At 38.3% G+C, this 25,937-nt stretch overlaps 1 protein-coding gene across 19 annotated transcripts in view; it reads left to right on the top strand.

The window, feature by feature from the left end:
• LOC131124906 (adhesion G protein-coupled receptor L3-like) overlaps positions 1–25,937 on the top strand; it is a 170,391-nt gene that overhangs the window by 9,090 nt on the left and 135,364 nt on the right. For all 19 annotated transcript variants that reach the window (XM_058065882.2, XM_058065876.2, XM_058065893.2 and 16 more), the window contains exon 2: positions 11,104–11,154. The gene's annotated coding sequence lies outside the window, so the exon portion shown is untranslated. The remainder of the gene's footprint in view (positions 1–11,103; positions 11,155–25,937) is intronic.

Here is a 25,937-nt window from a genome sequence, read left to right as displayed (position 1 = left end):
GGGAATGAAGAAAAGGGATGAATGGATCGAGGAAAGAGAAAGGTTGCTTAGAGAGATTCATCATTGTGGACAGAAATTCCATAAAGAGTTCAAATGTAGTGTAAACAATATTTTACATAGTGGTTATTTTTTTTGTCACAATTGAATGGTAATGGTTTTATTATATATAATAATAAACATATAAAGACTATTTTTTTCAAATTGTGACTTTGTTGCAACCAACCTGTTTTCAAATTCTAACATAACAACTTTAATTAAGCAAAATAATGTATTTAATTTAGTACAACTTTATGGTAATGGTAATGGTTTTATTATATATAATGATAATTATATAAAGACTTTATTTTTTTTCAAATTGCGACTTTGTTGCATCCAACCTGTTTTCAAATTTTAACATAATTTTCACAACAGTACAACTTTAATTAAGCAAAATAATGTATTTAATTTAGTACAACTTTATGGTAATGGTAATGGTTTTATTATATATAATAATAATATATATATAAAGACTATTTTTTTTCAAATTGCGACTTTGTTGCATCCAACTTGTTGTTCAAATTCTAACATAATTTTTATAACAGTACAACTTTAATCAAGCAAAATAATGTATTTAATTTAGTACAACTTTATGGTAATGGTAATAGTTTTATTATATATAATAATAATAATATATATATATAAAGACTATTTTTTTTCAAATTGCGACTTTGTTGCATCCAACTTGTTTTTCAAATTCTAACATAATTTTCATAACAGTACAACTTTAATTAAGCAAAATAATGTATTTAATTTAGTACAACTTTTTGGTAATGGTTTTATTTTATTTGAACATGCATCAGATTACAATTGAATGCATCCCATAATCAGTTCACAGTTCCACATGTCCAAAAGGAGTAGGAAAAAGCAAAGCTTATTAAATCCTACCCCTCCATCTGGTACTTTTACAATCAGTAACTGTTACATTTGTTCACTTCCTGCTTTCCATAATACAGTTTAAGGTTTTTTTTGTTTTTTACTTTTCAAATTTTGTAATTTTTTGTCCCATACCGAAGTACAAGGTGATATGAGCATCCAATGCCATAATGGGTACCATAGTAAGTGTCAATATAGTGATATATATAGCACATCATGACTGGTTCAAGACTCTTCATCCTTGTATTTAGCAAACATCAACTGCTTGTATTGTTTCTTGTGCATTGTTTGAGGTCCTAAATGTTATAGATCATCAAACAAATGTAAATATTAGTCAATGACAACACAACTGCACACAAAATGCAGTTTTTAAATGAATCATCACTAAGGGAGAAAATCCAAACCTACTTGGCCCTGTGTTGAAAAACATTGAATAATTATATTCCATGTTCATCCAATTTTCTCACAAAATTGCAAAATTTCCACTTTTTATGTTGTTATTCTAGCCAAACCACCACTTTATTCTACTAAAATGAAGACTTATGTAACCTTCCGACCTGTGAAATGACAACTTTTCTGGTAAAAGTATTATTCTTTGTTCTTTAATTGCGTCTTTATTGAACACTCCCCGGGGAGACCTTGGCTGCCTCTTGCAGATTTAGTTGTGAAGTTTGTAAGAAGGCACTTTTAATTACAGCGGTGAGGATGAAATTGAGGAGGAATGAAATGGACAGACTGCAGACAGAGACTATTATTGGAAACTCTTCTGTTGTGTGGGGGTTTCGCGCCCCCCCCCCCCCCCACTCGCAGATGACAGCCTAGACTACCATCCCTGGTATCCAATTAGGAAATGCTGTAGAAATAAAAAGGAGCCCAGGCAGATCTTTACCTTGACATGGTTTCCTACGACTAATCTTTTTTTGCTTGTCGTAAAATTGCAACATTGTCGTAAAGCTTTTCCCCACTTGTGACTACTTTTGTCTTATCAATTTATTTTAATTTTTTATTAATTTTATGTATTATTTATATTATATATTTATTTATATTTATTTATATTTATTTATATTTATTTATATTTATTTATATTTATTTATATTTATTTATTTTGACATGCAATCCTACAAGATTACAACTTTATTTTGTGACAATGAGGGCTTTTGTAATATTACAAGTGGTGAAACAACATAAATTGCAACTTTTTTCTCATCAATTTATGACGATTTACGATATTGGACGATTACAAATTTATTCTGTTCAAATTTTGTATCCCCACTATTCATGGGGGTCTCAATCCCAGAGCACCCGTGAAATGCAAATAAATGCTCGTAAACGCTAATAAACCTGCTAGCTTGACGTTCACTTCTCTGATTTGGGATCAACATTTCCAACATTTCCGCGTACTCCGGTTTCCTCCCACATTCCAAAAAACATGCTAAGTTAATTGGCGACTCCAAATTGTCCATAGGTATGAATGTGAGTGTGAATGGTTGTTTGTCTATATGTGCCCTGTGATTGGCTAGCGACCAGTCCAGGGTGTACCCCGCCTCTCACCTGAAGACATCCTTTCTGTTGCACTTATGTCCCAAAAAAAAAAAAAAAAAATCATGAGAAGGTGCAGGACGTCTACTCATTCCTGATCCTATCCATCCTGGTCACTCCCAGTGAGAACCTCAGCATCCTTATCTCTACTGTTTTGTATACTTTTCCTTTCATTTTAGCTGAATATCTTCTATCGCACATCACACCTGACACTTTTCTCTACTTTTCTCCATCCTGACTGCACATGCTTCTTCACCTCCTTTTCACACTTTTTCCACTAACATGTACTGTATGCTGTAATATTATATGCAGTTATGTATTATGCTGACAATTTATGCTTTATTATCACATATTATTACCGATTTAGGATGAATGAGATGTTTTTTCTGCAAAAAGCCTGACCTATTTTTGGATAGAACAAGCACAAATACGTGGGCTTTCCCACGTTGTTTCATAAAAAAAATCCATGAATTAGCAGTGTCCCGACTGCCAAATCTTAAATATTACGACTTCCACTTGTCTCCAAAAGTAATGGTATTCATGCAAAAATGACAAGAACACAAAATTGCTTTGGTGTGTTGATTAATGACATATGTTGATGCCACTTCCTCCTGTTTGCCTTGAGAACTTCCCCACTGACCGTGAGCCACCACTCCATGCAGCAGATGCACCAAATTGGTCACGCATAAGAAACTCCATTCGGCCATCTGTCTCCTTGCCAGACTAAGACTTTTAACGTTGTGCAAAATATGACGCCCCGTAATTACATTATTGTCCCAGGAACTTACCACTTCCACACAGATAGGGAGGATAACTATTAACAGTTATTTAACCTTTAACAAAGCATTATTAGAGCCCTGTAGACATGACAAAACACGACTATAGTCACATTTATACTCTTTTTATTTACAACATATTGCGCAACTGCAGGGTCTTGAGACACATGCTAACTCGCAAACTAGAGAGCTAGTGACCTAAACGGTAGCCTTCAAGTTATTTCCTTTAAACTTAAATAGGCAAAAACTTACCACTTCCACACGGATAGGGAGGATAACTATTAACAGTTATTTAACCTTTAACATGAACATTAATCAAACGTAATAATTTTTTCTGTTTACATGATACCATACAGCATCCATATCAAACATTAAACTTTCATATCAAGGCGGGGGCCTCAAACTAGTGTCCTGCGGGCCACATTTGGCCCGCGGGCCGCGTGTTTGAGACCCCTGGTGTAGAGCTTTATTCTTCTTTCATCATTCAATTGTGAGCATTCGTTTGGTGGGAATAATTAGTTATTAATTAGTTGCAAAAATGTCAACTGTGTGGACCGCTTCCGGTAAAAATAAAATAAAATAGAAAATGACTGTAAGTTCTGGGCTGGCCCTACTAAGTTAGCCTTCAGTACTGTGACTGCTATGTCTTCATGTTTTATAAAACCACCTACTGTCTTCTGCATTATGATGGTCTGGACAAACTGGAGCTGTGTCCTGTTTTATTCCGAAAAAAAAAAAAAAATCTGATGCTGTCATCACAGCGTGGCATACAATACAACACAGACTCTCTCAGCTGTGGTAATTCTATCATTCCTTTGCTGCTCGGCTTTGACTTCTCGTCGTCCTCGGGGTTGTGTTTAATAGGAGTCTACAAACGTGATTTAGTGGACAGATAGCCTTGGGCTTAGAGGTTTTATCTGCACTGCGCTCGGAAGCATCGTATGGAGCAGACGGCGTATGTAGGTGAAGGTTAGCGCTGATGCTGTACATCTGGATATACGTAGATGCGGTTATCTGCTTTAATTCCACATGAATGCGTGTGTTATGTCAATTAAATATTGCTGAATGTTTTAAAACACGAATATTTTGCGGTCATATATTGCTGAAAAAAAACAATAAATATTGTATGTTGCAAGCTAAAAGACTTAGTATTAAATATTATAGACTAATGTTGTCATTTTAACCAGTAAAGTAGGTGAAAGTATGACCTGTTGTAATTTCAACCAGAAAATGTAAAACAAAAGCTTTAAACCAGTGATGTCAAACATGCGGCACAGCGGCCATTTGCCGACCACAGGACCTTATTTTGTGGCCCCCTACTTGACATCAACGATTAATTAAGTGCAGAGTACTTCCTAGGCAAACACAAGCCGTTCAATAGAATACTTACTACAATCATACAAAAATAACAACTGGGTAATAATAAACTATGCTACAACTACGCTATAAACATTTTAGAAACTTTTTAAATAACATGTACTGCAAAGCATGCTGGAAAGCCGGAATCAAACCCAGCCAGGGGAGTGATGGCATAAATTCCCATACAAATTTTGTAAATAAATTCTGATGGAAAAAAAAGTAACATTACAAGAGTTAAATGATGAGAAAAAAATAATTCCAATAATTATGCTGCATTTGTGTATGAATTTAACTGTACAAATACCATCAAATACAAGGAAAATGTTTTAATTAATTTACATATTAACTAATATTTTTTTATTTAGTGTTTCAAATTACAAGAATATAATGATAGTTGGGCGGTACGGCGATCTAGTGGTTAGCGCGCAGACCTCATAGCTAGGAGACCAGGGTTCAATTCCACCCTCTGCCATCTCTGTGTGGAGTTTGCATGTTCTCCCCGTGCATGCGTGGGTTTTCTCCGTTTTCCTCCCATATTCCAAAAACATGCTAGGTTAATTGGCAAACTCCAAATTGTCCATAGGTATGAATGTGAGTGTGAATGGTTGTTTGTCTATATGTGCCCTGTGATTGGCTGGCGACCAGTCCAGGGTGTACCCCGCCTCTCGCCCAAAGACATCCTTTCTGTTGCACTTATGCCCCCCCCCCCAAAAAAAAAAATCCTGAGAAGGTGCAGGACGTCTACTCATTCCTGATCCTATCCATCCTGGTCACTCCCAGTGAGAACCTCAGCATCCTTATCTCTGCTACCTCCAGTTCTGCTTTTCACCACAGTTTTGTATACCTTTCCTTTCATTCAGTCCAGGGTGTACCCCGCCTCTCGCCCATAGACAGCTGGGATAGGCTCCAGCATCCCCAGCGACCCTCGTGAGGAAAAAGCGGTAGAAAATTAATGAATGAATAATTATATTTTTTAGACAAATGTTGTAATATTATAAGTAAACTGTTGTACATTTAGTAAAAAAAATAGCAATGAAAAAGTCAAGCGGTCTGCAAGTAATTGAAAGTGTGTATCAAGTTCCAGGTAGTTTATTTCTCAATCGTGGACTGGCCCACCCTGGCAAATATGAAACCTGACCCTTGACGAGTTGTGTGTGTGTGTGTGTGTGTGTGTGTATACATAAAAAATTGTGTATATCTTCATGTGCGTCAGCAAACCGGCATGTTTATTTAAATATATTGGATAGCTTTTAAGAAAGTGCCTATGTGTGCGTATGTGTGTGTGTGTTCAAGAAGCCTGTAAGGGGTGGTGGGGGGGTTCGATCTTGGGGGGTCTCAGCACCCAAGGCGTCAAGGACATGTGTTGACAGGTGTGTGTGGTTGGACCAGAGTGGACTGCCCAGTCACACAATGCGTCCATTCAGGCTAGTGTGGAGACAACCAAGATATCTTAGGAACACTCTTAGGAAGTAGATGGTGGCTATGTGAGGGCCATTTTTTTGGGGCCGGGAGTCATGACTATAGCTTTTTACTAGGTCCTAATTGATAAACTGCAAATATAAATGTTTCAACGCACATTTACATCACATGACATTACACTACAACCGACCATGATTTTATTAATATAGGAAGAAACAGGTCTTATTTAATTCTACTTTTGCTTCGTTTCACAACAATCGTAAGGGTGCAACAATATCTGTTTCAAACCGTTCAACACAAGTGTCATGGTTCGGTAAGCATGTGTATTGAATAATATGTAACACAGCGGCACACTTTCAGTTGCCACCTTGGCGCGCCCGGGTCATCGTGTCATTCCTCCCCTTGCTGCAGCTGCTGCTCATCACCGTGGATGGCGTGCCCCAAAGCGCTTGCACGCGCTGCAGTGATTGAAACCGCTGCTTGTGTTAGTATAATAATATCCGCTCAGCGGTGAGTCAAACTTTTGTTTTTAAACAAAATTGTGCAGCTTTGCGAATGGTGCCATTCAAAAGCATATCAAGATAACTGCTAATTTTGCAGAGCTACAAAAATGGTCAGTGTGATCCATTCAATAACCGTATTTTTCAAACGGTACTATTATAGAAGTTTGTATTACAGCCGAACATGTCACTAAAAGACATTGAGTTAAGACAACGTTTTGTTTGCTAGTTTTGTTTTATTTTATGGTGTTTTTTTCTTAGTTTTTTAATATTCGTTCAATTGGCAATGTAGTTTTGAATTGGGTTTGTAACCCATTGAGTTGTATGAGACTGTTTGGAGTCTGTCTCAGTGATTTTTGTTATTATTAATTATTATTATTATATTGATACTTAAAATGCAGCTACAAACTGAAACATGAGTTTATGATCTTGGTCAAAGATGATTCATATTGATAATGTTGTACGAAATGTAGCATGACTTGTTTAATGAAGTTATTGACCAGTTCTGCATCGTTCTTTGTTTGTGGGTTGTATCCTCTCTTTTCTTTGTTGTAGTGGGATGTACTTGTGGGATACAGGTATCGATGGTATCGATATTTACATTCACCTCTTTAGATTGTCGGAATTTTGTTGCCCTGGCATTTGTCATGGGTGGAATTTGGAGCCACGCATCGTTAATTCGTGCATTCTTATCCATTTTTCCGTTCCTCCGGAGTGGCCCGCAAAGCAGCATTATCATCCAATAGGACCTTGATATCATCCTGTAGTACCTTAGTGTCATTGCATAGTGCTTTATTTTCCTCCATAAGATTTTTTTTCTCTCCTTTAGAGCTGCGCACAAGGCAGCATTATTGTCTTTTAGTACCTTGAGATCATCCCTTAGTGCCTTTGTATTCTTGTGCAGTACTCAATTTTCCTCCTTAAGGTTTATGACCTCTGTATAAATCTCAGGCACCATATAATATCAAATCATAATAATTCAACTCGGCACGGCGGACATGTGGTTAGCGCGCAGGCCTCGCAGCTAGGAGACCAGGGTTCAATTCCATCCTCTTCCATCTCTGTGTGGAGTTTGCATGTTCTCCCCGTGCATACGTGGGTTTTCTCCGGGTACTCCGGTTTTCCTCACACATTCCAAAAACATGCTAGGTTAATTGGCGACTCCAAATTGTCCATAGGTATGAATGTGAGTGTGAAAGGTTGTTTGTCTATATGCGCCCTGTGATTGGCTACATAAAATTGTGAGTCATTGTTGCAATAATTAGACTTTTTACATTTATATGTATTCTTGTAAAACTTTTTCCTGGAAAATTGTGCCTTTTTTCTTAATAATCATATTAATATTATCACTTTAGTCCCATAATTCTTATCGAGTTGTTCCTTGGTATTTTTAGACAAAACTGTAGGTGATAAGACCGCCACTACTTCCTGTCTTTGTCTTGTGACATTTTACTGGCTTAGTCTTAAGTGTATTTCCAGACTGTATTTGCTCTAAATCCGTGGTGTATTTTATTTTTTATGTGGAATTACACATGTGGAGAGCACTTACGCGACTCAACGCTAATCCTCGTCTGTGATGTCTCGCTGCACTCATCTGGAGTACGCCCCCCCCCCCCCCCCTTCAGTCTCCACGGCCTTGACCCTCCACTGAGCGAATGCTAAAGTCATCCTGCAGCGGCGGCGTTAGTCGTCATCAAAAGCCAAAAGCTAAACGGCTGATTGTACATGTACCCGACGTACAACCCCCCACACCTCGCCGTCAAGGACCCCAGGGGTGTCAAGTCCCACTAGTGTCCCCCCATACAATTTTCCCCTCTATTGACTTTTATGTTCTCGTACAAGGTTGATCATTGCGGTGTGGAGCACAAACACTGTGACTGCCATAACAATATCCTGAAGCTAACATGCTAACATGCTAAAATAAACAACTCCAAGGTTGATCATCACGGTGCAGAGGGCAAACGCTCTATAACGATATTCTGACGCTAACATGCGAAGACAAATGACTCCCAATGGATAAACTGGTGTTTTGACATCTTAAGTATTAGCGTTAGCATCATGTAATCCTGAGGTAACATATGGACTATTTACAACTAATGGTAAATACTACTAATCTCCAAGAGAAATGTGACAAACTGCATATATCCAGCGCATTAATGCATATTTTACATTTAATTTCTTTTAATGTTTTATATTATTTTATGTATCAACTTGGAATATACTAAGTATAAACTAATGATAAACAGTTTTTCACCACTGCAACTTTGTTCTTCTTCTTGTGTTCTTTTAAAATTGTCATTCATTTAAATCAGGGGTCTCAAACACGCGGTCCGCGGGCCAAATGTGGCCCGCAGGACACTAGTTAGTGCAGCCTGCGCAAGTTTGATATGGATGCTGTATGGTATCATGTACCCAGAAAAAATTATTACGTTTGATTAATGTTCATGTTAAAGGTTAAATAACTGTTAATAGTTATCCTCCCTATCCGTGTGGAAGTGGTAAGTTTTTGGCTTTTTAAGTTTAAAGGAAATAACTTGGAGGCTACCGTTTAGGTCGCTAGCTCTCTAGTTCGCGAGTTAGCATGTGTCTGAAGACGCAATATGTTGATTTCTTGATTTGTTTCTTTATTTTTCATTTTATTTTGTGTAGAAAAATAAAAAGTAAGATATTTGAGAACAGTGGAATGTTTTATCAGAGCTTTTCTTGTAGAAAATTGGAACCAAAGCGAAGTTTTTTAAATTTTTTTGTTTTTAATAAATGCGTTTTTTTTTTTTTTTTTGGAAAACCTGATGCGGCCCAGTCTCACCCAGAGCCGAGCTCCAGTGGCCCCCAAGTAAATTGAGTTTGAGACCCCTGCTTTAAATGCAAAAATCCTTACATGATTGAGGTAAGAATACTGGCCAATTTTTTCCACATATTTCAGTAAAAAAAGCGGTAAAACGACACAGTGTCAACACACACATATATGAACTAGCCTGTTCTGCTAACCCTGCTAGCTTCCATTCACGCTCTGTAAGAAAGGAGTTTTAAAATTTCTGGTTGCCGTTTCAACATGTTTAGTATCGCAGGGGGCGCGCTAGTGTTTGTGATGAGATTCTACCACGATTGTTTTGCGAGAAACCTTCCCATGTTAAGAAAAATAGGTCTACTCAGGTTGCTAGCATGCTAGCTGTCGGTTATAGCTTAGCCACAACAGGGTCACCATTACAGCCTTTGTTGAGAGACGGTATGCAGGTCACAATGGCTTAGTTACTGGCTGACTTCCTCCCTCCTGCTTCCACTTTGCTCTCAGCACATTTTTCAGTGGGTTGATAAAATAAGCCACACTTTGATGAGCTTTTGGGTGCTGACGGCTCAGTCAAGGCTTTTATATACGGAATAGAGAGAGACAGTACATCACACATGCTGCTTTCTCACTTGTTCTTTTGTTTCCGTCACGGGCGGCCATTTGTGACGTGACCCAAAAATGTGTTGCCTTGAGGCAGAATGACGATTAAAGTTTTTGTGCTTGAAAAGAGGGCGTGTTAATTCACTTTTCCGAGCAAATTCTGTCGACTTTCTGCTCGTGTTGGCACCTCTTTTGTCCTTGATGCAGGGAAAAAGGCTTCAGAAATGACTAATTTGAGCTACACTGCAGAAACTAAATACACAGCACACACCATTCACACTTCAGGTGAAGAACTACGGCACAATACACTAAAAGCATGCGAGTGGAGCTCTCGAAATTGTCTTTTATTCTATACTTAATCTTGTTTGCAAAGTGGATGTGTCAGTGTGTGAGACTTTAACCCCTTTAGAGCAGGGGTCTCAAACACGCGGCCCGCGGGCCAATTGTGGCCCGCAGGACACTAGTTTGAGGCCCGCGCAAGTTTGATATGGATGCTGTATGGTATCATGTACCCAGAAAAAAATAATTACGTTTGATTAATGTTCATGTTAAAAGTTAAATAACTGTTAATAGTTATCCTCCCTATCCGTGTGGAAGTGGTAAGTTTTTGGCTATTTAATTTTAAAGGAAATAACTTGAAGGCTACCGTTTAGGTCGCTAGCTCTCTAGTTTGCGAGTTAGCATGTGTCTCAAGACCCTGCAGTTGCGCAATACGTTGTAAATAAAAAAAGTATAAATGTGACAATAGTCGTGTTTTGTCATGCCTACAGGGCTCTAATAATGCTTTGTTCATTTTAATCTGAAAAAAATAATTTGTCTACCCACCAACTATATGTGGTTTCTTAAGTTTTTATTATTTGTCATTTTATTATTATTATATTTATTTATTTATGACTGATTGATTGATTTTCTTTATTTTTGATTTGTTTATTTATTTTTCATCTTATTTTGTGTAGAAAAATAAAAAGTAAGATGAAAATTGGAACCAAAGCGAAGTTTTTTAAATTTTTTAGTTTTTAATAAATGCGTTTTTTTTTTGTTTTTGGAAAACCTGATGCGGCCCAGTCTCACCCAGACCCTAGCTCCAGTGGCCCCCAAGTAAATTGAGTTTGAGACCCCTGCTTTAGAGCTTTATTATTGTTATTTATTATTATACAAAATTCATGACAAAACTCTATAAACTAATAGAAATCTTTGTGTCTTTTTTCAGGATGGACAGTGACTTCTTTATCTGGAGTGTGATGCATTCAGGAACACCAGGGTATGTACTGTAACTGAGCTTTCCTATTGGATGTCTGGTTTTTGTCTTCCCAACAACAGGACGTTGTAGTGCAGACTTTAGCTGCATATATTGTTTACAGTGCTCCCCCATCACTCCACGTAGGTTTTATTCCCCCCTCTGTTGTTTTTACGACGTCGTATTCAAAGAGGAAAAAAGGCATAAAAAGTTGACACCCATGGGGGGCGGGGGGGCAATATGTACTGTATCAGCTCTTTTTCATAAGTCAGCGTGGGGCTCGTTTTTGTGTTGTTGCGGGTTTTTTTTTTTTTTTTAACGCCGGAGGAATTGCAGCCGACCCGCGCACGCACGCACATTCCCGGGATAATCCCGTATTAGCACACGTGAATTCATTTGCATTCCGAGGGCGGTGAATGATGCTGACGCAGGAGTGATGGCGCTAAGGCGCCAGGTGAAAATGAAAAAAAAAAAAAGCCAACATCTTTTTGCATAACACTGACAAGCATGCTGGGGAGCTGCATGTTCAGCACATCCTTGTGTGCTAATGCTAATGCTAACACTGTTAACATTGTTAGCAAACTTTGTCAGCACCAAAATCAACAACAGTCGTTCCTTGCTATGTTATGGAATGAATTTTGGGGCTTCATTCTATTACGGATGCGGCCTATCATTAGTCGATATTTATGGTAATGGTTTTATTTAATTTGAACATGCATCAGATTACAATTGAATGCATCACATAATCAGTTCACAGTTCCACATGTCAAAAAAGGAGTAGGAAGAAGCAAAGCTTATTAAATCCTACCCCTCCATTCACGTTACTACAAAAAATGCGTAAAATTAAATTCAACTCTGTGCCAAATAGTAAAAAAAACATTTTACATAAATAAAGACAAACAAACAACAAAAAACTGATCCACCCAAATTTTTATTCTTTTTTAAAATCAGATTTCTGTTTAATAAATACATTTATTTGTATTATTTTATTCGGTTTTGAACTAAAAACAAATTATTGAATTCATGTTACTACAAAAAAATGCGCCAAATTAAATTCAACTCTGTGCCAAATAGTAAAAAAATTATTTTACATAAATAAAGACAAACAAACAACAAAAAATTGATCCACCCAAATTTCTATTCTTTTTAAAAGCAGATTTGTGTTTAATAAATGCATTTATTTGTATTATTTTATTCGTTTTTTTAACAAAAAACAAATTATTGAATTCATGTTACTACAAAAAAAATGCATAAAATTAAATTCAACTCTGTGCCAAATAGTAAAAAAAATATTTTACATAAATAAAGACAAACAAAAAACGTATCCACCCAAATTTGTATTCTTTTTTAAAAATAACTACCGAGGAATTGTCTAATGGTGGTCCTGGCCAACACTTATGTTAAATTAATAGAAAATGTACAGTTTACCCATATGATTGGTATCAGCTTATGCATAAAACCCTGATCGGAGCATTCCTATTAATAATATTATCTACAATATCAATACATTACCTAGATCAAATAAAAGTAAATAAAATTATGTAGATAATAATAATAGATATAATATTAATATATGAAATACGTATATTATTGTTATTATGAGGATTTTTGTCAAATTTTGTATAATCAAGATATTTCAGATGGGGTTAAAGTTGAATGTGTGCTACAGTGGTTTCAATCCAAGCCAACATTAACATTAAGACCACAAATCCTCTGACATGAAACATTTGCTTGTGTTATCCTAAACTCCTTCCATGTGTTTTCCTAGCATCCAGGTGTCTCCAAATGATGCAAAACAACTCATTTGAATTAAAAAAAAAAGGGAGGCCTTTTCACCCCTAACACCCCCCCCCTCCCCAAACGCACCCAGGTTTGGTTCCTGAGTCATCTTTTGTTACCCGGACAACGGTTGTTGCCGGTGAGGAAGGAAGCAGCTCCCCGTCGAGCATCAGAGCCCCTTCTTAAGTGTGCGTCCTCCTCTGAAGGCACACGTCGCTTAATGAAGTCTCTAAGACGCATCGATCTGCCGTGCGAAACCCATGTCGTCTTGGCGACAGCAGCGTGATGAAATTATGTTTTATCTTTTTGTTCCTGTAGATAAAATAGATACATTCGTCTGAATAGGTACTTTTGACTCATGTTTGAAACAGAGGCGGGACAATGCTTGAAATAGAAATGCAAGCGCTAAATCAGGGGTCTCAAACACGCGGCCCGCGGGCCAAACGTGGCCCGCAGGATACTAGTTTGAGGCCCCCGCCTTGATATGAAAGTTTAATGTTAGTGCGGCCCGCGCAAGTTTGATATGGATGCTGTATGGTATCATGTACCCAGAAAAAAATATTACATTTGATTAATGTTCATGTTAAAGGTTAAATAACTCTTAATAGTTATCCTCCCTATCCGTGTGGAAGTGGTAAATTATGTCACAAGATTAGGAGCAACTAGTTCCAACATGTTGTAACGCGTCGTTAATGTAATGTCGTGTCCAGACAGAGGTCACTAAACGCAGCAGCGGCACGACAGCCCATAAAAAAATAAAAATAAATTTTTGACCTTCGGATTAATTATGACTAGCATGTTTGTAGCCCCTTTCACACAGTGCCCGTACAGGGCACTTTTTGCTAGTTGCTGTTTTTCATAAAAGGGACTGACATGAAATACCAAAGGCGATGCACGTTCAAAATTAGCATCACATTTGTGTGTTTGTCCTTTCAGAATTTCTGTCAAAGCTGGCTTTTTTTTTGCCATCTTTCCAATAAATGGGCGGAAGGGGGGGGGGGGGGGTTATATGTAAGGCATTCACAAGAGAGGATAGTATCAAATGTATCAAAAGTAAATTGGGAGTACTTCCCAGATATTGCCTTTACAAAAAGCGGGACAATGTCAGTATGTGAGGTAATGCCTGGATAGTAAGTTCTGTATGAATGGCACCGACATTACACGGGAGTGTGGGGTTTCCCGGCTTTTGTCCACTTTCAGAGGTCATATCAAAGCTGTCAAAAGCCAATAAATGACGTATCGGATGTTCTCGGTTTTGCGGCATTTCTGTGTAACAACACCTTTCATGACCCATCATCATTGTCAAGCTACTTTTTAGCACCCCCCCACCACAATATACCGATTTCCATATTACCTCCTTTGCATGCAACCCATCGCTCCCCTGCCGTAAAAAGCAGCTACCTGTGGAAATTATTGATTTGCATCCACATTGCCGAACACCCGCCGTAAGGACCCCAAAGGTGTCATCATCACGGCTGGTTCGACGGCGGCTCTAAAAAACAAGAGGCTAGCTACAATCTGCTTCTTGGAATTTTATTTACAACACCCTGCCTGGTAATAAAGAGCACAATTTATGGTCTACTTTTTAATTAGAAATAATGTCTTGTAGAATTTACTTGACGGATGGTTTAATCAATATATAGAGCCAGGCAGGGTACCCCAACCCCTGCAGCCCCCGCTCTCCCCTCAGAAAATCAACCTAACGTAACGCGTTGCTTCTGTGAATGAAGCTGCTCTGTCACATTGTGCTTCAGGAAATAGTTTTTGTCACTTTTAAATGTTGCAGATCATCAAACTAATTTAAATATTAGTCAATGACAACACAACTGAACTCAAAATGCAGTTTTTTAATGAAACTTTCGATTATTCAGGGAGCACCTACATGGTCATGTGTGAAAAAGTGATTACCCCCTGGTTGGGCCACTCTTAGCAGCAACAACTGCAATCAAGCCTTTAACTTGCAATGAGTTGTGGAGGAATTTTGGCCCACTCATCTTTGCAGAATTGTTGTAATTCAGCCACAATGGAGCAGCATGAAGCACCTTTTTAAGGTCATGCCACAGCATATCTCAATAGGATTCAGGTCAGGACTTTGACTAGACTCAAAAGTCTCCATTTTTTTTTTCTTCAGCCATTCAGAGGTGGACTTACTGCTGTGTTTTGGATCATTGTCAAGGTCACCAACAGATGGCCGAACAATTTCTTTCAAGATGTTTTGGTTATTCATTTTGGTTCCATTTGTCAAGCAAAAAAGTCCTCCAGTTCCTGAAGAAGCAAAAAAGCTCCAGACCATTACACTACCCCCACCGTATTTTACTTTTGGTATGATGTTCTTTTTCCCGAAACGCCTTTACTTTCCATGTTTTCACACAAGACCATGTGAGTTTGGATTTATTTTATCCATTTTATAAAAAAAAACTGCATTTTATGTTCACATGTGTTGTCATTGACTAATACTTACATTTGTTTGTTGGCTCTGAATAAGACTTTACAGGGAAGATTTGATATGAATATTTTTTATAAATAGACACTAGAAAGTCAAATGATCGCAGGGGACGGGATTATAGTGCTCGAAGTTCAATGAATGTGAGGGTGTCAACTAATAACTTATACCATTTGATTTACATTTAAACCTGCACCACTTAAAAATGGATCATATTGCATCATGTTTTGTCAGGTAGGAATTCAGGAAGATGAATTGCCCCCAAAGTAAGTCTTGCGTAATCGTTTACTTTAACATGACTGAAGAGTAACAGTATGAAATCAGCTCTGTTTGCACAGAAAATATTATGCCGTGGAATGTTGGCAGAGTTAATCATTGAAAACAATGCTGTCATTGTTTCTTATGGGTTTTGCTTGTTGGTCATTCTGAAGGTGTTTGATTGGTAAATCAAAACAACTGTGGGATGAACTAGAGCAGTGGTCTCAAACACGCGGCCCGTGGGCCAAATGTGGCCCGCAGGACACTAGTTTGAGGCCCCCGCCTTGATATGAAAGTTTACTGTTAGTGCGGCCCGCGCAAGTTTGATATGGATGCTGTATGGTATCATGTACCCAGAAAAAAATATTAAGTTTATTAATGTTCATGTTAAAGGTTAAATAACTGTTAATAGTTATCCTCCCTATCCGTGTGGAAGTGGTAAGCTATGGAGGCTGTATGGTATGATGTACCCAGAAAAAATTATTACGTTTGATTAATGTTCATGTTAAAGGTTAAATAACTGTTAATAATTATCCTCCCTATACGTGTGGAAGTGGTAAGTTTTTGGCTATTGGCTAAAGGAAATAACTTGAAGGCTACCGTTTAGGTTGCTAGCTCTGTAGTTTGCGAGTTAGCATGTGTCTCAAGACCCCGCAGTTGCGCAATATGTTGTAAATAAAAAGAGTATAAATGTGACTATAGTCGTGTTTTGTCATGTCTACAGGGCTCTAATAATGCTTTGTTCATTTTAATCTGAAAAAAATAATTTGTCTACCCACCACCTATATGTAGTTTCTTAAGTTTTTATTATTTGCCGTTTTATTATTATTATTATTATTATATTTATTTATTACTGATTGATGGATTTTCTTTATTCTTGAATTGTTTATTTATTTTTCATCTTATTTTGTGTAGAAAAATAAAAATTAAGATATTTGAGAACAGTGGAATGTTTTATCAGAGCTTTTCTTGTAGAAAATCGGAACCAAAGCAAAGTTTATTCATTTTTCTATTTTTAATAAATGCATTTTTTTTTTTTTGGAAAACCGGATGCGGCCCAGTCTCACCCATACCCTAGCTCCAGTGGCCCCCAGGTAAATTGAGTTTGAGACCCCTGAACTAGAGCAAAGATCTCCCAAAAAGGTTTAGTTTTAGAATCTCTTTCCCTTACGTCTCATTTATACGCGGTAACACGTGTGGATTTAAAAGATTAAAAAAAAATCCTGTGGGGATTTCTGTCCATTTTTTGCGCGCCATCTATAGCTTACCTGTCTGCTGCAAGTACAACAACATAAAAAAGGAATAATTCCCGGGGTGCAATCACGGTGCATTCCTATCAGGACAATGTTTTGACAGCATCGACAGAGCGTGTAGACATTAACCACAGCAATACAAAAGCCAGCAGCGGTGACTAAATGTTTGCTAGGGGGAGATCAGGCGTTGCAACACCTGCATTCTACGGGAATACGCTCTTTTCTTTCCGGGGAGGGAATTAGGGGATGAATGAACAAGACAGACATGAGTAACCCTGCTGGCATAGAGTGCTTATCTACACGGCTTATGTTGCACAAAGGAGGCAGATAAGCTAAGACACACCAGCATAAGATGGAGTGAACAGTTAATTATTGACTATTCCACGGCTATTCTACTACTTTATTCTTATACCTTCACTAGAATTAGGCACAATGTTGTTGTGTCAAATAATAATAAAGCCTATTGTATTTTTATTTTTTATATTTATACAGCATTTAACATCAGCACAAAGAATTTAAGTTTAATTCTATTATTAAAAATAATGTTTTCCTATGATCATTTGAGAGGCCACTACACGCAAGCACAAGTGTTCCATTCACACCCAATTACAGCGTGGGGGGATGTTATCGCCAACCAAAAAAAAAAGAAAAACGACACTGAGAGGTTTTATCTGTGTTCTTTTTCTTTGTCCCATGTTCCTCACATAACAAAAGACCGGTAAAGTGATCCGATGTATCCGTTGAGGACTATTATCTGGAACTGGTTTTTAAAAAGACGAAGGATTGGTGGTGACAAAGACGGCAAACATCTGTTGTTCTCCTTTTTAACCTTTTTTGGAAATATCCATATTGATTGATCATATTTGCTGAAAGTTTGTGGAATTTATATTTAATACAGAGCAGGGATTGTATAGTAAATGTAATGTATACATAGACCATAACAAGCAAACAAGCTACAGTGTGTCACGTCGTCACGATATGTTCTGTTATGATATGGTATGTCATTGTGTTGCGTTACGCTAGGCTGTGTTACAATATGTTCCACATTATGTCATACCAAGTGAGAGCTATATATTTATTATTATTTTTTTTACCAATAAAACAGGTTAATCTTCATACATTCACCAATAATGCCATGTAACACTACGTAGCACAACACAACACAAAATAATGCACCGGAATGTAACGTAACGTAGTATAAAATTATGTACATGGTATTGTTTACATACCGATATGTCACTTATGGTAGAATGCAGTTAACAATATGGCAAGTTTAATGCAATATAATAAAAAAAGCAACATCTAAATACTTTATTAATACTTATATTGGTAGTCGTTTCAAGAAAGGAATATTTATTATTAATAACTTCCTGTTATATGGGAACTTCTGAACCAGCTACAGTTGTCCTAGCTTTGCTATATGTAAACAAGTTAAGTTTCATTTCCTGATCTATGGTTTTCATCACAATTCATAGACTGTTAAGCTTTAATTAACGTAGTCATCCCTCATATTGCAATTAAAATTACACAGTTTCCCTTTTCAAACATAATTTATGAAGGGCGTGGTTTTGTAGGTAACTCAATTTCGACCAAAGACGTATTTATATGTTGTTGTTGTTTTTTTTTTTTTTAAACCCGACTGCTATGGCAATATCGTAATCAGGAAAAAGCCAAAAGAAACAAACAAAGCTCGTTCCCAAAGATGTATTTGTACGCCTTTTACGTTTTTTGCACTAGAAGTAAAAAAAGAGGTGATGATGTAACTCCACAGTAGAAGAGAACACAATCGGTGCAGTTTTAAGCAACTTTCCCATAGAAATACACGCTGCACAGCAGGCAGGAAGGAAATTATCAATAAAATTGACAAAAGAAGGTGGCACGGCGGTCTAGTGGTTAGCGCGCAGACCTCACAGCTAGGAGACCAGGGTTCAATTCCACCCTCGGCCATCTCTGTGTGGAGTTTGCATGCTCTCCCCGTGCATGCGTGGGTTTTCTCCGGGTACTCCGGTTTCCTCCCACATTCCAAAAACATGCTAGGTTAATTGGAGACTCCAAATTGTCCATAGGTATGAATGTGAGTGTGAATGGTTGTTTGTCTATATGTGCACAGAGTTTACAATTACTTAAAGTGTATATAGTTTTAAGGGGATACCCTTTTTGTGTATATATATTTCTAACTAAAACAGCCCATAGTTTCAGTTCCAACAGCCTTGTTGACATTCACATGAAAATATTTTGAAATCTATAATTACATGATATGAGCAGTGTGAACTCTGCCCGGCAACAAGTGGCCCTGGTAATCATTTGGCAGCTCACCATCACCCCCCCATTTTTCCATAAAAAAAAAAAAGAAAAAGCTCCATGCTAGCTTTGTATCACCAATCCCGCTGTCGTGTGGCGTGCACCTGTTATGGGAAGATGATTCACCGGGCCTGCCAGACCACATCTGGGAAGCGAGCATACTGATGCGTACTCACTGTCAGCAAAACAAAAACATCAGCTTCTACGCTGCACTGTGTGACCCGCGACTCAAGCTCACATTTACTTGGCGACGACTGACAAAATGAAGGAATGGAGCGACAATTACGATGATATGGCAGGACGGGCAGTGACCCAGCTGCAGGTAAATAAGTAATATGAGAATTCTAGTCCAGGTGAAAAGTAGCAGGAAAGCGTGGAAATGGAATTTGAGCTCAGTATGCGCAAATAATGCACCATGTCACCGTGTCTGTCCATTCAGCCATCCACCCAACCACTATACCGTTTGTCCTCGTATGTATGCTGGAGCCTTGCAACGTGTCAGACAACACAAATAACAATCAATATTTTCCTAGTTAGCGCATAGAAAACCAGTTGACCTGCCTTTAGCATTATTAGAGCTGTCTAAACATGAAATAACAACCCTATACACTCATATTACCCAACCTGGACACCATGGGTTTGCTGGCTGCTCTCTTACTTGGCTCCCCGCTGTGCGATACGTGGAAGTCCTGCTAGAGCTCCATAAGACAATGTACTCTCACGTAAAAAGTCTCCTTCCTAATCCTCAGAAGTTAAAAAAAAATCACGTTCCCCCCCCCATACACACCTTTTTAATAAAAAAAAAATGTTTTGTGGCACCCCTGGCCAATAGATTCTCGGTATCGGCAGCATGAAACCCTGATGGGGTTATCAGCTTCTATGGGTAATGGATATATCAATTTATCGAACGATAAAAAAAAATTCTATTATTAAATATTATATTATTCTGCATTATACGTTGGTAGTGTCTTGTCTGTTTTATCCACCTATTGCGTGGCTGTGTGTAGTCGTTTTGACACCACGACTTGGAATGTTGTGTGAATGGATATATCAATTTATCTAATGATTAAAAAAAATTAATTGGCAGAGTTAATATTAAACGAAACAGAACAAAATGGTGTACGTTCACAGTCTTACAGACTGTGGTCCAGCTTGTAATGCACAAGAAGCTGGTGCAGTGAAGTTGTTCAGTGTTGTATATTATTCTGCATTATACGTTGGTAGTGTCTTGTCTGTTTTATTCACCTATTGCGTGGCTGTGTGTAGTCGTTTTGACACCACGAATTGGAATGTAGTGTGAATGGATATATCAATTTATCTAATGATTAAAAAAAATTAATTGACGGAGTTAATATTAAACGAGCAGAACAAAATGGTGTACGTTCACAGTCTTATAGTCTTCGCAGTCTTGTGTAATGCACAAGAAGCTGGTGCAGTGAAGTTGTTCAGTGTTGTATATTATTCTGCATTATACGTTGGTAGTGTCTTGTCTGTTGGTAGTGTCTTGACTTGGAATGTTGTGTGAACTCGTGACGCCCTGAGATTCATTGCTAAGGTACACTCCGCTTCAGTACCATCTAGTGGCTAAAATATGACATGACACAATGATTATTGAATGGTAATATTAATGATAATTATCTTTATTCTAGTTAATTATATTTAGTACTTGGATGGAAAAATATACAACGTTGCAAAAACAGTAGCGCTAGTGTGTAAAAACCAGCCTTCTTTGCAAGATGCTGAAAATATGCAAAGCGTCATACAAAAGAGGCGTGTGGTTTGAATGTGCAAAATGAGGTCCAGGTTGTCGGTACGTCGTCCAAGGAGATTGATGGAGAGATTTAGCGAGGGTCTTAATTGTGTCCCACCATCTGCTTGACTTCCACAAGCTGCCAGCCATGTGACACTATCCAACACACTTGCTGACAAGCAGATGTGCGCACGGCCATCTTGTCGCCAACAACATCAGTCACTTTACTCATTTATTTTTAATTTTTTTTATGTCCACACTTAAGAATTCATGTCTAGAATGAAGAGATGCACATTTGCATATACACATTGCAAGGTACAAGCTTCAATTGGGAGGAAGTTACTTACAAATAAGTAAATATAGCACAGATCACTTCAAATTTATGTAGCAAAGTAGTATTTTGTGTAATAGGTGCCAGTAATGGTCGAGTGGTTAGCGCGCAGACCTCACAGCTAGGAGACCAGGGTTCAATTACACCCTCCGCCATCTCTATGTGGAGTTTGCATGTTCTCCCCGTGCATGCGTGGGTTTTCTCCGGGTACTCCGGTTTCCTCCCACATTCCAAAAACATGCTAGGTTAATTGGCGACTCCAAATTGTCCATAGGTATGAATGTGAGTGTGAATGGTTGTTTGTCTATATGTGCCCTGTGATTGGCTGTCGACCAGTCCAGGGTGTACCCCGCCTCTCGCCCAAAGACAGCTGGGATAGGCTTCAGCAGCCCCGCGACCCTCGTGAGGAAAAGTGGTAGAAAATGAATGAATGAATGAGGTGCCATTAATGACGCAAAACATTATGTTACATACAAACATCAAAACAAGTTCTCCTCCTCTTCAGAGTGGAAGTGGTAAGTTTCTTCCCCCACTCCTTTTGAAACCCTTTCTTAAATTCAGAATAAATAAATAAACGGTGACTATAGGGGTGTTACTTCATGTCTGCATGTCTCATCATATTAGGAAAAAAAACATATTTAAACTGTCATGAACAGGTTTTCTATGTGCTAACTAATATTCCAACTTGAGGCACCCCTGTGTAATAATACTAATTCTAATGATAATGCTGTTTAATAAGCATCTTCATATACCACACGTGAGGTGAATTAATTTAGAATTATGAAGAATATTTGAGCGATATAGGCCTTTTTTTTTTATTAATCTCCGCTTGGCATGTTCGTGTGACGTTCCCCTCGTGTGTGCGTGGGTTTTCCCCGGTTACTTCAGTTTCCTCCCACATTCCAAAAACATGCTAGGTTAATCGGTGACTCTAAATTGTCCATAGGTATGAATGTGAGTGTGAATGGTTGTTTGTCTATATGTGCCCTGTGATTGGCTAGCTCCAAAAATGGATGGATGGATGGATAGGCTTTTCCTGTACATATAAAAATTTGTGCATTTTTTAAATTCAGCTCATGAAAAACAGGAGCAAAAATAGTAGTGTTGCGTTTATATTTTTCTCGAGTGTATACTACATGCATAGTTGTATAAATAAACAGGTCTACTGTTGTTTTTTTTTTTTTCTATAGCATCACCACACAATAAAAGAACACGAGGCACCCAGCCTGCTCCATTTTGCCATTTAGCTCCAGAATTGCAGTCTCCTGATTTAAATACTGGAAGGACAAACGCCAAATTTGTCATCCCTTACAGAAGGGAATCCAACATGGTGGACGACGCCAAGAGAGAAGAAAATATACAAGCAGGATTACAGCATTAGGGGAAAGAGTGGGATGTCTGTACAATGGTGGGCTTTATTTGCATGGCGCTCATCTTTATTAAATATAGAGCTTTTTCTCTGGGGATGCATGTCGATTTCTTTTTCAGGAACGCTCTTTTTGAGACGGAAATACCACCAATGTGAGGTAATGCATCGCCAAATGCTTCATCTGAAACAAAACAACGTTGCTGCAAAGCATTTATTTCTATTTACAGTTTAATCCCATAGAGGAGGCTGAGAGTCAAATGCAGTTGCATTTATTAGAACATAATGCCTTCACTCAAAGATATGAATCAAGTTGTCTCTAGATCTATGTCGAGGTTGTTTCTATATTTTACAGCAAAGCTGGTTGCCATTTTTCCTACAACAGAAAAAAAACCCCTGCAATGATGGACTAGAATAAATTATGCAAACTTTTTGTGCTTGCACCAAACAGTGAATAGTAATGATGACAGTGGGAGGATGCAGAATAATATAACCATCGCTTGTCATCAAGCAAATTGAGAGATGGGAAGTTGGATTTGGAAAATAAATAATCATAATAATAAAATACATTTATTCATTTTTATTGTTACTATTTTATTTTTCCTTTTATATATTATGACTTTTCTAGGATGAGTTTGCTTTTGAAAAAATGCTCAGAAATGGCAAAACTCTACATTTTCGGCCTGTCACAATAATCCATAAATCAATTAAACCAACGATAAATAAAATCAAATTGAAAGCAATATTGTGGCACGCACGAGGCTCTTTTATTTCTCTTTATTTGACAGGTAGTCAATCATGAGCTATGAAAAAACGTATTGCACGATATAACAGTATTGTTATAAGATCACGGTGTCATCTTACAAGGAATGCTAAAGTCATCACACAGCAACTCAACACTCAGAAGCTATCTGGGGTTTTTCTATTAAAATGAAAAAAACAGTAGCAATTTTAACGTTTTCCCATAATACTTTATATCTGGATGGATGGTTTTGTTAAAATAGTTGTTTATTGTAACGCCATAGTTTTGTGTTATTTTTGCAAACCTTTTTGTTCTGTCAAAACTTGTCAAAATTTTTGCAATTTGTCGTCACTCATTGGCATTTGGCACAAGTGATGGTACAAATTCTTGAGGAAGAGTTTACTTTTTAAAAGGAGGTCCAGAAATTGATTAACTCATGTAAAGTTTTGTGTTATTTTAGCAAACTCTGACACACGGAACACCAAAATATGGTGTAATAATGTTTTCCAATGTAACATTGCCCCTCCATGTAGTGTAAGTAGCCCAAATTTAATAGCAATGGGAAAAATTATCTCGAAGGAGTTTCCTTTAGAATGGACCAACAAACCAAATTCAAGCCATTCCATTGTTAATATGGATATAGGTGCTTTTATTTTTCACATTCTCTACAATATCCATAATTCCACATGTAGGGTATGGACGAGTTTGTCTCCTTGGGGGACAATGAAACCAAATTTCTAATTTAAGCTGTAAAACTTTAGGAAACCTTTGTTTCATATGTGAAAAAAGGCTCCACGAGTCTCATGAATCCCTTGTTGCCACAGCTTTATTTCCATAAATCTCCCCTGGAGCAGAAACGTCCCAACAATATTCCCTGGAAAAAAAAAACCAAAAAACGCTGATCCCGACTACATGAACATTATTTTCTCTGAATCATCATCATCATAAAGCTGCAGGGATGGGGGGGGTTCTAATGCAATTAAACGACACCGCTCGCTTCACAAATTGGATAGAGAGAAGGAGGTAGAGGGGATAATTAAATGGCATTTAAGGAAAATAATGCAATACAATGAGGAGACAATCACATCAGCAGAGCCTAAGTCACACGCTATTAACACTTTGCTTCATTAAATGTGGATTTAAATGCTCTTTTTTTTGTTGCTATTTAATTTTTTTGCGTTGTATTTCATTCCTGTTGCAAGCAGCGATGGAAAACCAAGCGAGATGTATGTCGCTAGGGTCGCGCGGGTATGCTGGAGTGTGCTAGCCAATCGCCATAAGCCCCACAATGCTATGATTGTACTGACTGTAGCAACTGATTGACACGAGGTAAGAAAATGTCCAAGTACAGTACATTTGAGCGATAAATTCTCTTAAAACACAATCCTAAATTGATGCTGGCCGTCTCGGCTGCGACACATCACTCATTTTTCAATCTCGCTCTGGCGAGATCTATCATACTCGTTTGGCACCCTCGACTTTGGAAGATGGTCACAGATTCTTCCTCTGGAGGGGTTTAATTCACGCGGTAATGAGACATGGCTATCATTATTCTACTGGAGAGTCTTTTTTATCATCTTTCAATTTGTCTGCCAAAGAGTCACCATTCGGAATTTGCCCGACAAGAAGCCGCAATACTTTTCTCGTCCCTTCCCCAGTGGACACATTTCTAAATATGAGCCCGGTGATGTCTTTTCGCAGATGATGTTATTAGACGTGCCAGCCTGAGGCATCAGCTGTGTGTGTGTTGGACATCTGTCAAAGCTCCCCCCTCAATCCTCATCGTCCACCCCACCCGTGTTGAAACCAACTGGTCCAGGAATTCCGTGCCAGACTCTTAGCGAGACCCATCTCTGCTCCGTGTCTGGATGATTATCTCTGGGTATTTTCTGATCGTCAACAAGTAGGGGGTACGGTTAGCAATAAGGAAGACCTCAGAAACGGTTAGTAGGATTTTGATACACTTGTAAAGGGGACCTATTATACTCATTTTTCGGACCTTTGTATTGGGTTGAGACCCGGGTTCACTCCCACCCTCAGCCATCTCTGTGTGGAGTTTGCATGTTCTCCCCGTGCATGCGTGGGTTTTCTCCGGGTACTCCGGTTTCCTCCCACATTCCAAAAACATGCTAGGTTAATTGGTGACTCCAATTTGTCCATAGGTATGAATGTGAGTGTGAATGGTTGTTTGTCTATATGGGCCCTGTGATTGGCTGGCCACCAGTCCAGGGTGTACCCCGCCTCTCGCCCGAAGACAGCTGGGATAGGCTCCAGCACCCCCGTGACCCTCGTGAGGATAAGCGGTAGAAAATGAATGAATGAATGTATTGGGTTGTGGACTCCTACAGAGCAGCTACATATGAAAGCTTTCTAGATCTTCCAGAATCTGCACCTATTTCAACTGTATTTCTTTGGATGTCGTGCTTCCCGCGAAAACGGTCTGTTTTAATTTATTCCACCCATGCCCCCCCCAGGCACACCCACTCCACTGTGGTTGGTCACACTCCAAAGTGCTTAGGAAGATTTGGAGTTGATAAACTGTATAAGAGTTGATATCGGGCGGCACAGCGGTCGAGTGGTTAGT

The sequence above is a fragment of the Doryrhamphus excisus genome, linkage group LG2 (genome assembly GCF_037039965.1).
Source record: "Doryrhamphus excisus strain RoL-2023G ecotype Guam linkage group LG2, RoL_Dexc_Guam_v1.1, whole genome shotgun sequence".
In the NCBI taxonomy this organism is placed as follows: Eukaryota; Metazoa; Chordata; class Actinopteri; order Syngnathiformes; family Syngnathidae; genus Doryrhamphus; species Doryrhamphus excisus.
Note: the sequence above shows the minus strand (reverse complement) of the source record. Positions and strands in the feature narration are given on the sequence as shown.